The sequence below is a fragment of the Oncorhynchus nerka genome, linkage group LG9a, assembly GCF_034236695.1.
Source record: "Oncorhynchus nerka isolate Pitt River linkage group LG9a, Oner_Uvic_2.0, whole genome shotgun sequence".
Taxonomy (NCBI): domain Eukaryota; kingdom Metazoa; phylum Chordata; class Actinopteri; order Salmoniformes; family Salmonidae; genus Oncorhynchus; species Oncorhynchus nerka.
This window is the reverse complement of record NC_088404.1, coordinates 27,021,757-27,035,675: the sequence shown is the minus strand read 5'-3', so window position 1 is coordinate 27,035,675 and position 13,919 is coordinate 27,021,757.

The following is a 13,919-nucleotide window of genomic DNA, read 5'->3' as shown; positions in this document are numbered from 1 at the left end:
AGGATAGAACAGCAGCCTCTGGTAAGACAAGGGGAGGCGGTCTTTGTATATTTGTAAACAACAGCTGGTGCACGATATCTAGGGAAGTCTCAAGGTTTTGCTTGCCTCTACCAGCTCATGATAAGCTGCATACCACAATATCTACCTAGAGAGTTTTCATCTTTATTCTTCATAGCTGTCTATTTACCACCACAAACCGATGCTGGCACTAAGACCGCACTCAATGAGCTGTATACAGTCATAAGCAAACAGGAAAATGCTCATCCAGAGGCGGCGCTCCTAGTGGCCCGAGGACTTTAATGCAGGGAAACTTAAATCCGCTTTACCTCATTTCTACCAGCATGTTAAGTGCGCAACCAGAGGGAAAAAAACTCAAAACCATCTTTTACTCCACACACAGAAACTCATACAAAGCTTTCCCTCACCCTCCATTTGGAAAATCTGACCATAATTCTATCCCCCTGATTCCTACTTAAAAGCGAAAATTAAAGCAGGAAGCACCAGTGACTCGGTCAATAAAAAAGTGCTCAGATGAAGCAGATGCTAAGCTACAGGACTGTTTTGCTAGAACAGACTGGAATATGTTCTGGGATTCCTCCGATGGCCTTGAGGAGTACACCACATCAGTCACTGGCTTCATCAATAAGTGCATCTATGACGTCGTCCACACAGTGACTGTACGTACATACCCCAACCAGAAGCCATGGATTACAGGCAACATCCGCACTGAGCTAAAGGGTAGAGCTGCTGCTTTAAAGGAGTGGAACTCCGACATGGAAGCTTATAAGAAATCCCGCTATGCCCTCCGACAAACCATCAAACAGGCAAATCGTCAATACAGGACTAAGATCGCCTACTACACCGGCTCGGATGCTCGTCGGATTCGGCAAGGCTTGCAAACTGTTACAGACTACAAAGGGAAGTACAGCCGAGAGCTGGCCAGTGACACGAGCCTACCAGACGAGCTAAATTATTTCTATGTTCACTTTGAGGCAAGTATCACTGACACATGCATGAGAGCATCAGCTGTTCCAGACGACTGTATGATCACACTCACCGCAGCCGATGTGAATAAGCCCTTTAAACAAGTCAACATTCACAAGGTACCAGGATGTGTACTCCGAGCATGCGCTGCCCAACTGGCAAGTGTCTTCACTGACATTTTCAACCTCTCCCTGTCTGAGTCTGTAATACCAACATGTTTCAAGCAGACAACCATAGTCCCTGTGCCCAAGAACACTAAGGTAACCTGCCTAAATGACTACCAACCAGTAGCACTCATGTCTGTAGCCATGAAGTGCTTTGAAAGGATGGTCATGGCTCACATCAACACCATTATCCCAGAAACCCCAGACCCACTCCAATTTGCATACCGCCCCATTAGAACCCCAGATGACGCAATCTCTCGTACACTCCACACTGCCCTTTTACACATGTACAAAAGGAACACCTATGTGAGAATGCTATTCATTGACTACAGCTCAGCGTTCAACACCATAGTGCCCTCAAAGCTCATCACTAAGCTAAGGATCCTGGGACTAAACACCTCCCTCTGCAACTGGATCCTGGACTTCCTGACGGGCCGCCCCCAGGTGGTAAGGGTAGGTAACAACACATCCGCCATGCTGATTCTCAACATGGGGGCCCCTCAGGGGTGCGTGCTAAGTTCCCTCCTGTACTCCCTGTTCACTCAGGACTGCACGACCAGGCATGACTCCAACACAAAATTAAATCAAATTTTATTGGTCACATACACATGTTTAGCAGATGTTATTGTGAGTGTTGGGAAATGCTTATGCTTCTAGATCCGACAGTGCTGCAGTGTGTAACAGGTAATATCTAACAATTCCACAACAAAACCTAATACACACAATCTAGTAAAGGAATGGGATAAGAATATATAAATATAAAATATATGGATGCAATAGATAGTGTAGTATAGTTACAGAGCGGCTAAGATGCAATAGATAGTATAGAATAGATAGTGTAGGATACAGTATACAGTATATACAAATTAAATAAGTAATGCGAGATGGCATTTATTAAAGTGTCCAATGATATCAAGTCTGTAGGTAAGCAGCCGCCTCTCTGTGCTAGTGATGGTTGTTTAACAATCTGATGGCCTTGAGATAGAAGCTGTTTTTCAATCTCTCTGTCCCAGCTTTGATGCACCTGTACTGACCTCGCCTTCTTTCCCCCCCCCTTTTTTGGTGGAATTTTACCTCTTTTTCTCCCCAATTTTGTGGTATCCAATTGTTTTTAGTAGCTACTATCTTGTCTCATTGCTACAACTCCCGTACAGGCTCGGGAGAGATGAAGGTTGAAAGTCATGCGTCCTCCGATACACAACCCAACCAAGCCGCACTGCTTCTTAACACAGTGCGCATCCAACCCGGAAGCCAGCCGCACCAATGTGTCGGAGGAAACACCGTGCACCTGGCAACCTTGGTTAGCGTGCACTGCCACAGGAGTCCCTGGTGCGCGATGAGACAAGGATATCCCTACCGGCCAGGCCCTCCCTAACCCGGACGACACTGGGCCAATTGTGCGTTGTCACACGGACCTCCCGGTCGCGGCCGGTTGCGACAGAGCCTGGGCGCGAAACCAGAGTCTCTGGTGGCACAGCTGGCGCTGCAGTACAGAGCCCTTAACCACTGCACCACCCGGGAGGCCCTGACACTTGCCTTCTAGATGGAAGTGGGGTGAATAGGCAGTGGCTCGGGTGGTTATTGTCCTTGATGATATTTTTTCCTTCCTGTGACATCAGGTGTTGTAGATGCCCTGGAAGGCAGGTAGTTTGCCCCTGGTGATGAGTTGTGCAGAACGCACCACCCTCTGGAGAGCCCTGCAGTTGTGGGCGGTGCAGTTGTCGTACCAGGCGTTGATACAGTCCGACAGGGTGCTCTCGATTGTGCACCTGTAAAAGTTAGTGAGGGTTTTCGGTGACAAGCCCTCACCTTCTCCCTGAAGAGGCGCTGTTACATTACATTACATTTAAGTCATTTAGCAGACGCTCTTATCCAGAGCGACTTACAAATTGGTGCGTTCACCTTAAGACATCCAGTGGAACAGCCACTTTACAATAGTGCATCTAAATCTTTTAAGGGGGGTGAGAAGGATTACTTTATCCTATCCTAGGTATTCCTGAAAGAGGTGGGGTTTCAGGTGTCTCCGGAAGGTGGTGATTGACTCCGCTGTCCTGGCGTCGTGAGGGAGTTTGTTCCACCATTGGGGGGCCAGAGCAGCGAACAGTTTTGACTGGGCTGCGCAGGAACTGTACTTCCTCAGTGGTAGGGAGGCGAGCAGGCCAGAGGTGGATGAACGCAGTGCCCTTGTTTGGGTGTAGGGCCTGATCAGAGCCTGGAGGTACTGAGGTGCCGTTCCCCTCACAGCTCCGTAGGCAAGCACCATGGTCTTGTAGCGGATGCGAGCTTCAACTGGAAGCCAGTGGAGAGAGCGGAGGAGTGGGGTGACGTGAGAGAACTTGGGAAGGTTGAACACCAGACGGGCTGCGGCGTTCTGGATGAGTTGTAGGGGTTTAATGGCACAGGCAGGGAGCCCAGCCAACAGCGAGTTGCAGTAATCCAGACGGGAGATGACAAGTGCCTGGATTAGGACCTGCGCCGCTTCCTGTGTGAGGCAGGGTCGTACTCTGCGGATGTTGTAGAGCATGAACCTACAGGAACGGGCCACCGCCTTGATGTTAGTTGAGAACGACAGGGTGTTGTCCAGGATCAAGCCAAGGTTCTTAGCGCTCTGGGAGGAGGACACAATGGAGTTGTCAACCGTGATGGCGAGATCATGGAACGGGCAGTCCTTCCCCGGGAGGAAGAGCAGCTCCGTCTTGCCGAGGTTCAGCTTGAGGTGGTGATCCGTCATCCACACTGATATGTCTGCCAGACATGCAGAGATGCGATTCGCCACCTGGTCATCAGAAGGGGGAAAGGAGAAGATTAATTGTGTGTCGTCTGCATAGCAATGATAGGAGAGACCATGTGAGGTTATGACAGAGCCAAGTGACTTGGTGTATAGCGAGAATAGGAGAGGGCCTAGAACAGAGCCCTGGGGGACGCCAGTGGTGAGAGCGCGTGGTGAGGAGACAGATTCTCGCCACGCCACCTGGTAGGAGCGACCTGTCAGGTAGGACGCAATCCAAGCGTGGGCCGCGCCGGAGATGCCCAACTCGGAGAGGGTGGAGAGGAGGATCTGATGGTTCACAGTATCAAAGGCAGCCGATAGGTCTAGAAGGATGAGAGCAGAGGAGAGAGAGTTAGCTTTAGCAGTGCGGAGGGCCTCCGTGATACAGAGAAGAGCAGTCTCAGTTGAATGACTAGTCTTGAAACCTGACTGATTTGGATCAAGAAGGTCATTCTGAGAGAGATAGCGGGAGAGCTGGCCAAGGACGGCACGTTCAAGAGTTTTGGAGAGAAAAGAAAGAAGGGATACTGGTCTGTAGTTGTTGACATCGGAGGGATTGAGTGTAGGTTTTTTCAGAAGGGGTGCAACTCTCGCTCTCTTGAAGACAGAAGGGACGTAGCCAGCGGTCAGGGATGAGTTGATGAGCGAGGTGAGGTAAGGGAGAAGGTCTCCGGAAATGGTCTGGAGAAGAGAGGAGGGAATAGGGTCAAGCGGGCAGGTTGTTGGGCTGTTGCACCTTCTTCACCACATTGTCTCTGTGTGGGTGGACCATTTCAGTTTGTCCGTGATGTGTACGTCGAGGAACTTAAAACTTTCCACCTTCTCCGCTACTGTACCGTCGACGTGGATAGGGGGCGGCTCCCTCTGCTGTTTCCTGAAGTCCACGATCATCTCCCTTGTTTTGTTGACTTTGAGTGAGAAGTTATTTTCCTGACACCACACTCTGAGGGCCCTCACCTCCTCCCTGTAGGCTGTCTCATTGTTGTTGGTAATCAAGCCCACTACTGTTGTGTCATCTGCAAACTTGATGATTGAGTTGGAGGCGTGCATGGCCACGCAGTCATGGGTAAACAGGGAGTACAGGAGGGGGCTGAGAACACACCTTTGTGGGGCCTCAGTGTTGAGGATCAGCGGAGTGGAGATGTTGTTTCCTACCTTCACTACCTGGGGGTGGCCCGTCAGGAAGTCCAGGACCCAGTTGCACAGGGCAGGGTCAAGACCCAGGGACTCAAGCTTAATGATGAGTTTTGAGGGTACTATGGTGTTGAATGCTGAGCTGTAGTCAATGAACAGCATTCTTACATAGGTATTCCTCTTGTCCAGATGGGATAGGGCAGTGTGCAGTGTGATGGCGATTGCATTGTCTGTGGACCTATTGGGGTGGTAAGCAAATTGAAGTGGGTCTAGGGTGACAGGTAGGGTGTAGGTGGTATGATCCTTAGCTAGTCTCTCAAAGCACTTCATGATGACAGAAGTGAGTGCTAAAGGGCGATAGTAATTTAGTTCAGTTACCTTGGCTTTCTTGGGAACAGGAACAATGGTGGCCACCTTGAAGCATGTGGGGACAGCAGACTGGGATAGGGATTGAATATGTCCGTAAACACAGCAGCCAGCTGGTCTGCACATGCTCTGAAGATGCGGCTAGGGATACCATCTGGGCCGACAGCCTTGCGAGGGTTAACACGTTTAAATGTTTTATTCACGTCGTCCATGGAGAAGGCGAGCCCACAGTCTTTGGTATCAAGCCACGCCGTGGCACTGTATTGTCCACAAATCATGCAAAGAAGTTGTTAAATTTGTCTGGAAGCAAGACGTCAACATCCGCTACAGGGCTGGTTTTATTTTTGTAATCCGTGATTTTCTGTAGACCCTGCCACATATGTCTTGGGTTTGAGCCGTTGAATTGCGACTTCACTTTGTCTCTGCACTGATACTTTGCTTGTTTGATTGCCTTACGGAGGGAATAACTACACTGTTTGTATTCGGCCATATTTCCAGTTGCCTTGTAATGACTAAATGCAGTGATACGTGCTTTCAGTTTTGCGCGAATGCTGCCGTCAATCCACAGTTTCTGGTTAGGGAAGGTTTCAATAGTCACAGAGGGTCAATAGTCACAGAGGGTACAACATCTCCTATACAGTTAACCCACTGTTCCGTCATTGAAAATAAGAATTTGTTCTTAACTGACTTGCCTAGTTAAATAAAGGTAAAATAAAAAAAATAAAATACACTTCCTTGTTAACTCACTCACCGAGTCAGCGTATACGTCAATGTTGTTCTCTGAGGCTACCCGGAACATATCCCAGTCCACGTGATCAAAGCAATCTTGAAGGGTGGAATCCGATTGGTCAGACCAGTGTTGGATAGACCTAGGCACGGGCGCTTCCTGTTTTAGTTTCTGCCTATAGGAGGGGATCAACAAGATGGAGTCATGTTCAGATTTGCCAAAAGCAGGGCGGGGAAGGGCCTTGTATGCATCGCGGAAGTTAGAGTAGAAATGGTCGAGCGTGTTACTCGCTCGTGTACTGCAATTGATATGCTGATAGAATTTAGGTAGCCTTGTTCTCAAATTAGCTTTGTTAAAATCCCCAGCTACAATAAATGCATCCTCAGGATATATGGTTTCCAGTTTGCATAAAGTCCAGTGAAGTTCCTTGATGGCCGTCTTGGTATCCGCTTGCGGGGGGATATACATGGCTGTGACGATAACCAAGGAGAGTTCTCTTGGCAGATAATACGATCGGCATTGTATTGTGAGGAATTCTAGGTCAGGTGAGTCGCTAATAATGAAACATACACCTCCGCCCTTCTCCTTAATGGAGAGATGTTTATTCCTGTCAGCGTGACGCACTGAAAATCCCATTGGCTGTACTGACTCCAACAGCATATCCCAAGCTAACCATGTTTCCGTAAAACAGAGTATGTTACAATCCCGGATATCTCTTTGGAAAGCATCTCTTGCCCTGATTTCGTTGACTTTGTTAACAGGGGACTGGACATTAGCGAGTAATATACTCGGAAGCGGTGGGTGGTGTGCACGCATCTGAAGCCTCACTGGAAGACCACTCCGGCACCCTCTCCTCCAGCGGCGTTGTTTTTGGGCCGGCCTCTAAAATCAGTTCAAAAGCCCTGAATTGTGCAGACAAATGATCCGCTTTGGGAAAGTCGTATTCCTGGTCATTGTGCTGGTAAGTTGACGTCTCTCTGATATCGAATAGTCCTTCCCGGCTGTATATAATAACACTAGAGGTTTTCTGGGCTAACAATGTAAGAAATAATATATTTAAAAAACAAAATACTGTACTGTTTCCTATTGTTATTTTACTGGTGCTCTTTAATTATTTTTTACTTTTTAATTTTTTTTGTTGTTGTTGGGCATGCAGCGCATGTCCACCGCTAGTGCAAACAATCCATGTTTGGGTCCACCCAGTACTGTGAATATTGCCTCAAATAAGTGGAAATAGCATGGCACCATCACCTCTTACCTTGTTCTTTCAGAGTTTTTGAGATGCTGAATTGGAAAGGCACGTGTGTTGGAAAGTTGAACTGGAAAGTTCATCTGTCCTGTGTTGATAGGGGTGTTCCATATTTCTGGATGGGAGCTTTCTGACAGTGACCTTTCTGACAGTGAAAATGACTATGATACTGCTTTTAGAATAGGGGATTTTCATGACAGTGTCTGGGAGGTAAAAAGCATTTGCCATTTGTTAGAGGAGGATTTTGTCTATTTAGGAGGTATTTGTCTATTTGATGTTTAACAATATAGAAAAAGAACAGGAACCAACTTTCAATTCCATTTAAATGAAGCAATAGAAAGAGTGTACTGGTCAGAATTTATGAATAAACTGTCTGGCTGAGGCCTTGATATGATGAAACCACATTGGAGAAGATAATATATTTACTTGAATTCGATGGTTGACGTTTAAATATGTGTTTAGGGGTTTCAGGTATCAGTTTCACACATAAAAGTTGTAACCTTAATGTAACCTTTGTCTTTCACAGAACGTAATCAAATTTCTCTGTGGAACAGTCAGAACTGACGCTAGAGCCTGATGTCATCTCCCCCCTACACTTTCAACTAATTGACTTATCCTGCACTGACTCCTGCTGGACATAAACCAGCCTCCTGCTCTTCACCACTCTTTATGGGGTTCTGTTCATGGAATTTATAGTTCATTTGTACTACTTTAGATGGAATCACAACAAGAACTTCCTAAGAAACACTGACACTTGTTATCTTTGTTTAATGAAATCACATTTTATTTCTGGTTCATTCTAATATGTACGTTATAAAGCATTTAATTAAATTTACCCATTTGGACAACTTCATCACTAGAAGTGTTTGATGAGACTATTATTGTAGTCTAGTAGGTCTACTGTGTAGTCTACTACATTCTTTTTAAACCACTCCAAACAAGAAGCTCCCTCACTGGAAAAATAAAGTTATTCTATCTATGATTTCATTTTGCATGTCTGCTGCTTTGTTGAAAACAATGGGAACTTTTACATTGAGAATGTGAAGACAACTGTATGTCACCCAGTTGTGTATTTGAATGATTCTTATGTTTAAAAAACTTTGATTTGTTTTAAACAATGTAAGTTATATACCACAAATATGGATATTTGTACTGTTACGGAACTGACCAGACAGCCTACTGTTAACACTTTAAGTCTAGGGCTTCTAGGCTTGCCTAATGGTTCTGCAACCTGAATGAATTTGTGAATAAATGTGAGAAGTAAGCGTAGGCAACCAGTTGTTGATTGTTCATGTGCCCAGGGAGACAGTAACCTTATTTTAGGTCCAGGGCCAGCTCTGTCTTGACTCCTTTCGGTCCGCGAGCCCAAGCATATTATTAGGTTCATATAATGAAGGAAACAAATACTGTATACTGTATACAAAAAGGAAACTACAAACAGGCATGCCCAAACTAAAGATTCACAACCAAAACTAACTGTTACAGAACCAACTAGTTTCCTATCTGAGGGAATGGTCTTGATGGCATCTGCTTTGATGATGAGATCTACTGGGATGTGATACTGTACTAAACCATTAAAGGCTAAATGCATTAATATCATGAAGACTGCAAAGTCATTTTGGAACTATCTTTCTGAAGGTAATTTCTTAGCTTTTTTTAGTTGAGAGAATTTAAATCAAAATAATTGTACACTTTTTATTTTAACTGATTTATGTCATTGTTAAAGGGAAGTGTATGTTTCTGTCACCCCTGTCACCTAAAAAACAGTGTTTCCCTCATACTGTCACGTCCTACATGGAATGGCCAATACCAGTATTTAGCTATTAGCTTGTCTCCAGTCCAATAAGGGTTGTTTATTGTTATGTCTAAATGGTCTTTGGTTTGAAGAGGCTGAGGAAGGAAATGGTAGTGGAAACTATGTTTACCTCTTCTTTAACATGATATTGGAAGTTCTAATAAAAATGTGCAGATTTGTGCAACAGTGTGATTATGGAGGTTGGATTGTAAGGTTTTTGTTTCTTACACCTCATGGTACAGCATGAGAACTGCTTTGGTTCTCATAAGATGTGTTATGTCAAGTATCATCAAGATGGCAGCAGACCACTGCTATATACAGCGTATAGCCTCTGATAGTGCAAACAATCTATGTTTGGGCCCACACAATACTGTGAATATTGCCTCAAATGTGTGGAGACAGCATGGCACCATCACCCTTACCTTGGTCTTTCTGAGTTTTTTAAATGCTGAATTGGAAAAGTGTGTATGTGTGCATGTGTGGTGTGACGTACCGCACTGCACACACAGGAAAAAAAAGCAAATTTGAGGAAAACAGCAAATTTCCTGCAATTTGACACATTTTGCCATGAGACAGAGGGAAAAGGTTGCATTTGTTTAGCTAATTTCCTGCTTTTCTACACATGTTGCTATGGCTTACGACGTGTTCATATACTATCTTTTAGGATGGGGGGCAAAGCTTGTGGACCCCCCGAACTGCGCGCAGGGGGGGGGTACGCCAAATGTGTGTTTGTGTGTTGGATCAAATCAAATCAAATCGAATGTATTTATATAGCCCTTCGTACATCAGCTGATATCTCAAAGTGCTGTACAGAAACCCAGCCTAAAACCCCAAACAGCAAGCAATGCAGGTGTAGAAGCACGGTGGCTAGGAAAAACTCCCTAGAAAGGCCAAAACCTTTAAGGCTCTTCGATACTGCACGGTACTGTCTTTCCAAGCTAGTCAGAAGACTTTCAGTTTGGTGTGGCGCCATTTCCGTTCCAATTTTCTGGAAGCTTGCTTCAGAGCTCGGGTATTTTCTGTATACCAGGGAGCTAGTTTCTTATGAGAAATGTTTTTCGTTTTTAGGGGTGCAACTGCATCTAGGGTATTGCGCAAGGTTAAATTGAGTTCCTCAGTTAGGTGGTTAAATGATTTTTGTCCTCTGGCGTCCTTGGGTAGACAGAGGGAGTCTGGAAGGACATCAAGGAATCTTTGTGTTGTCTGTGAATTTATAGCACTTCTTTTGATGTTCCTTGGTTGGGGTCTGAGCAGATTATTTGTTGCAATTGCAAACGTAATAAAATGGTGGTCCGATAGTCCAGGATTATGAGGAAAAACATAGAGATCCACAACATTTATTCCATGGGACAAAACTAGGTCCAGAGTATGACTGTGACAGTGAGTAGGTCCAGAGACATGTTGGACAAAACCCACTGAGTCGAAGATGGCTCCGAAAGCCTTTTGGAGTGGGTCTGTGGACTTTTCCAAGTGAAAGTCACCAAAAATTAGAATATTATCTGCTATGACTACAAGGTCCGATAGGAATTCAGGGAACTCAATGAGGAACGCTGTATATGGCCCAGGAGGCCTGTAAACAGTAGCTATAAAAAGTGATTGAGTAGGCTGCATAGATTTCATGACTAGAAGCTCAAAAGACGAAAACGTCTTTTTTTTTTGTGTAAATTGAAATTTGCTATCGTAAATGTTAGCATCACCTCCGCCTTTGCGGGATGTACTGGGAATATGGTCACTAGTGTAGCCAGGAGCTGAGGCCTCATTTAACACAGTAAATTCATCAGGCTTAAGCCATGTTTCAGTCAGGCCAATCACATCAAGATTATGATCAGTGATTAGTTCATTGACTATAATTGCCTTTGAAGTAAGGGATCTAACATTAAGTAGCCCTATTTTGAGATGTGAGGTATCATGATCTCTTTCAATAATGACAGGAATGAAGGAGGTCTTTATCCTAGTGAGATTGCTAAGGCGAACACCGCCATGTTTAGTTTTGCCCAACCTAGGTCGAGGCACAGACATGGTCTCAATGGGGATAGCTGAGCTGACTACGCTGACTGTGCTAGTGGCAGACTCCACTATGCTGGCAGGCTGGCTAACAGCCTGCTGCCTGGCCTGCAGCCTATTTCCTTGTGGAGCTAGAGGAGTTAGAGCCCTGTCTATGTTGGATAGGCTACGTGCTCTGTCTTTAAATTAATCTGTTCTGTGTTGATAGGGGTGTTCCATAGCTCTGGACGGGTGCTTTCTTAAAGTGACCTTGAAGTTATAGAAAATGCATTTGATGTGTGTGAGAGGAGGATTTTGTCTATTTAGGAGGTATCTGTCTATTTGATGTTAAACAATATAGAAAAAGAACAGGAACCAACTTTCAATTCCATTTAAGTGAATCAATTTGAAAATAAAAAGAGTGTACTCGTCAGAATATTTTAATTAATAAACTGTCTGGCTGATATGATGAAACCATGTTGGAGAAGATGTGTAGCCGATATATTTACTTGAATTCGATGGTTGACATTTAAATATAGGGGTTTCAGGTATCAGTGTGTATCAGTTTCACACATAAAAGTTGTAACCTTAATGTAACCTTTGTCTTTTACAGAACGGAATCAAATTTCTCTGTGGAACAGTCAGAACTGACGCTAGAGCCTGATGTCGCTCCCCCCTACACGTTCAACAGATGAGCCTATCTTACACTGACATCTGCTGGACAGAAACCACTTCTCTCTTCCTCATCACCGTAGACTGTTCTGTTCATGGAATTTATAGTACATTTTTACTACTTAATTTTATGAAATCACATTGTAGCCACATGTAACCTGTTTGTTCTAAATATGTTATTTCTGGTTCATTCTAATCTCTACGTTAATAAAGCATTTTATTAATTCTACCCATTTGTGCAACCTAGTCACAAAAGTGTTTGATGAGACTATTATTGTAGTCTAGTAGGTCTACTGTGTATTCTACTACGTTCTTTTTAAACCACTCCAAACAAGAAGTTCCCTCACATGAAAAATAAAGTTATTCTATCTACGATTTCATTTTGCATGTCTGCTGCTTTGTTGAAAACAATTAAACATTTTACATTGAGAATGTGAAGGCAATATACACTGTATGTCAATCATGAATGATCCACATGTTTAAAAAACTGTCATATTTGTTATACACAATTTAAGTTATATACCACAAATGTGGGTATTGGTACTCCTTTTGTAACTGCTGTAATCAAGTGCCTTTTTAATATAATGATGAAATATTGCATTCAACAGAATGTGACATTTGAACAAATAATAACACTTTGCAGTAGGTGTATCTCCCTATCTCCCTCAACTCAAACTCAACTCATTACCAAGCATTTGGACTTCACCTCGTCCAAGACACAAAATACGTTACTTCTACCCCCTCACCCCAATATGTCACCATTTATTTCACATATGAAAATCACCACCCAAATACCCCGGATTTTCTGGTTTGTCCTCCTCATTTAGCTCTAAATAGATGGCTTTGACCCTACACTGAAAAAAATGCATGATCTTAAATATTTTTTTCTTAGCTCTTAAGGTTACTTGGAGAACTCTTGCCCGATAAGGAACCTTTGACTTAAGTGTGGGGTTATTGATGTGAATCTACAGTTCATGAGAATTCGTAAAATGTTATTGAAATGCATGGAAGCTGTTTCATAGCACACAGCAAATTGGCCAGCATTAACTAGTGTTTATTTTTCAGTGTTATATTTCTAGTGTTGACTCAGCGGTTAAATGAACACTGTAACAAGTTAAAGTAACACTCAGTGGTGTAGAATAACCCTAGTTTTAGTGTTATTAACCAGAGTTTAACCAAAACCACGGCCATCATTATCATATTTCCAAACATGCTCTATTAAGGGTTGAATTTTTAAATTGTTTGTTTCAGTATATGTTTTTGCATTTTTTGCAGTACATTTATTGACTAAGTAATCTAATGCTACTCAAATATAAATAACATACATTTTTCTAAACTATTCCAATCTGTTACTTGGATTTATTGCACCCTTTACTGAAATGGTTGTTCCAGATTACATGCATTAGGTAATCTCATATCTTTGTCTTCACAACCCTATCAGTCATTCTGAATGCTGGTTGCAGGTGAATTAAAATATCAAATGTTGAATATCCCTACTCTGGCTGGATTCCAGTAAGAATTACACATCATTTTGCAAACAGGCATAATGTGACTTACAAGCCTGATGTGGCCTGTAAACTATGCATTTGAGACCACTGTATTTGGGTAAAACTAGTAGTGATGTTACATTTCATACCGGAGCAGTTAACTTCAAAGCAGTGCAACGATGCCTGTAACATTTTAATCAGAAGCACGTGATCAATGACTTCCAAAGCTGATTGGTTTGGCAATGGTTTCACTAGAAGACAAAAAGGCACCTCATCAAAAATAATTTGGCTGTTCTACATTCTTTTGACCGGCAAGTGCCACTAGTTTACACTGTGTTGATCAAAGCCTTGAGTGATCAAAGCATTGAGTAATCAATCTATTTTCGACACAATTGGCTAGAAAGCCTCAACGATTAAGGAAGATCAGTCTCCCCATCACTAAAAACTCAAAAGAAGGCCTTGTGAAGTATCTATTGTCTTAAAGAACACCGTTTCAATGGCAACACAGCCACTTAACATCTTACAGAATAAAAGCCACGGGACTGAATACAAAACTTGTAACGTCAGGAGAGTGATGGGTGTGGAGTC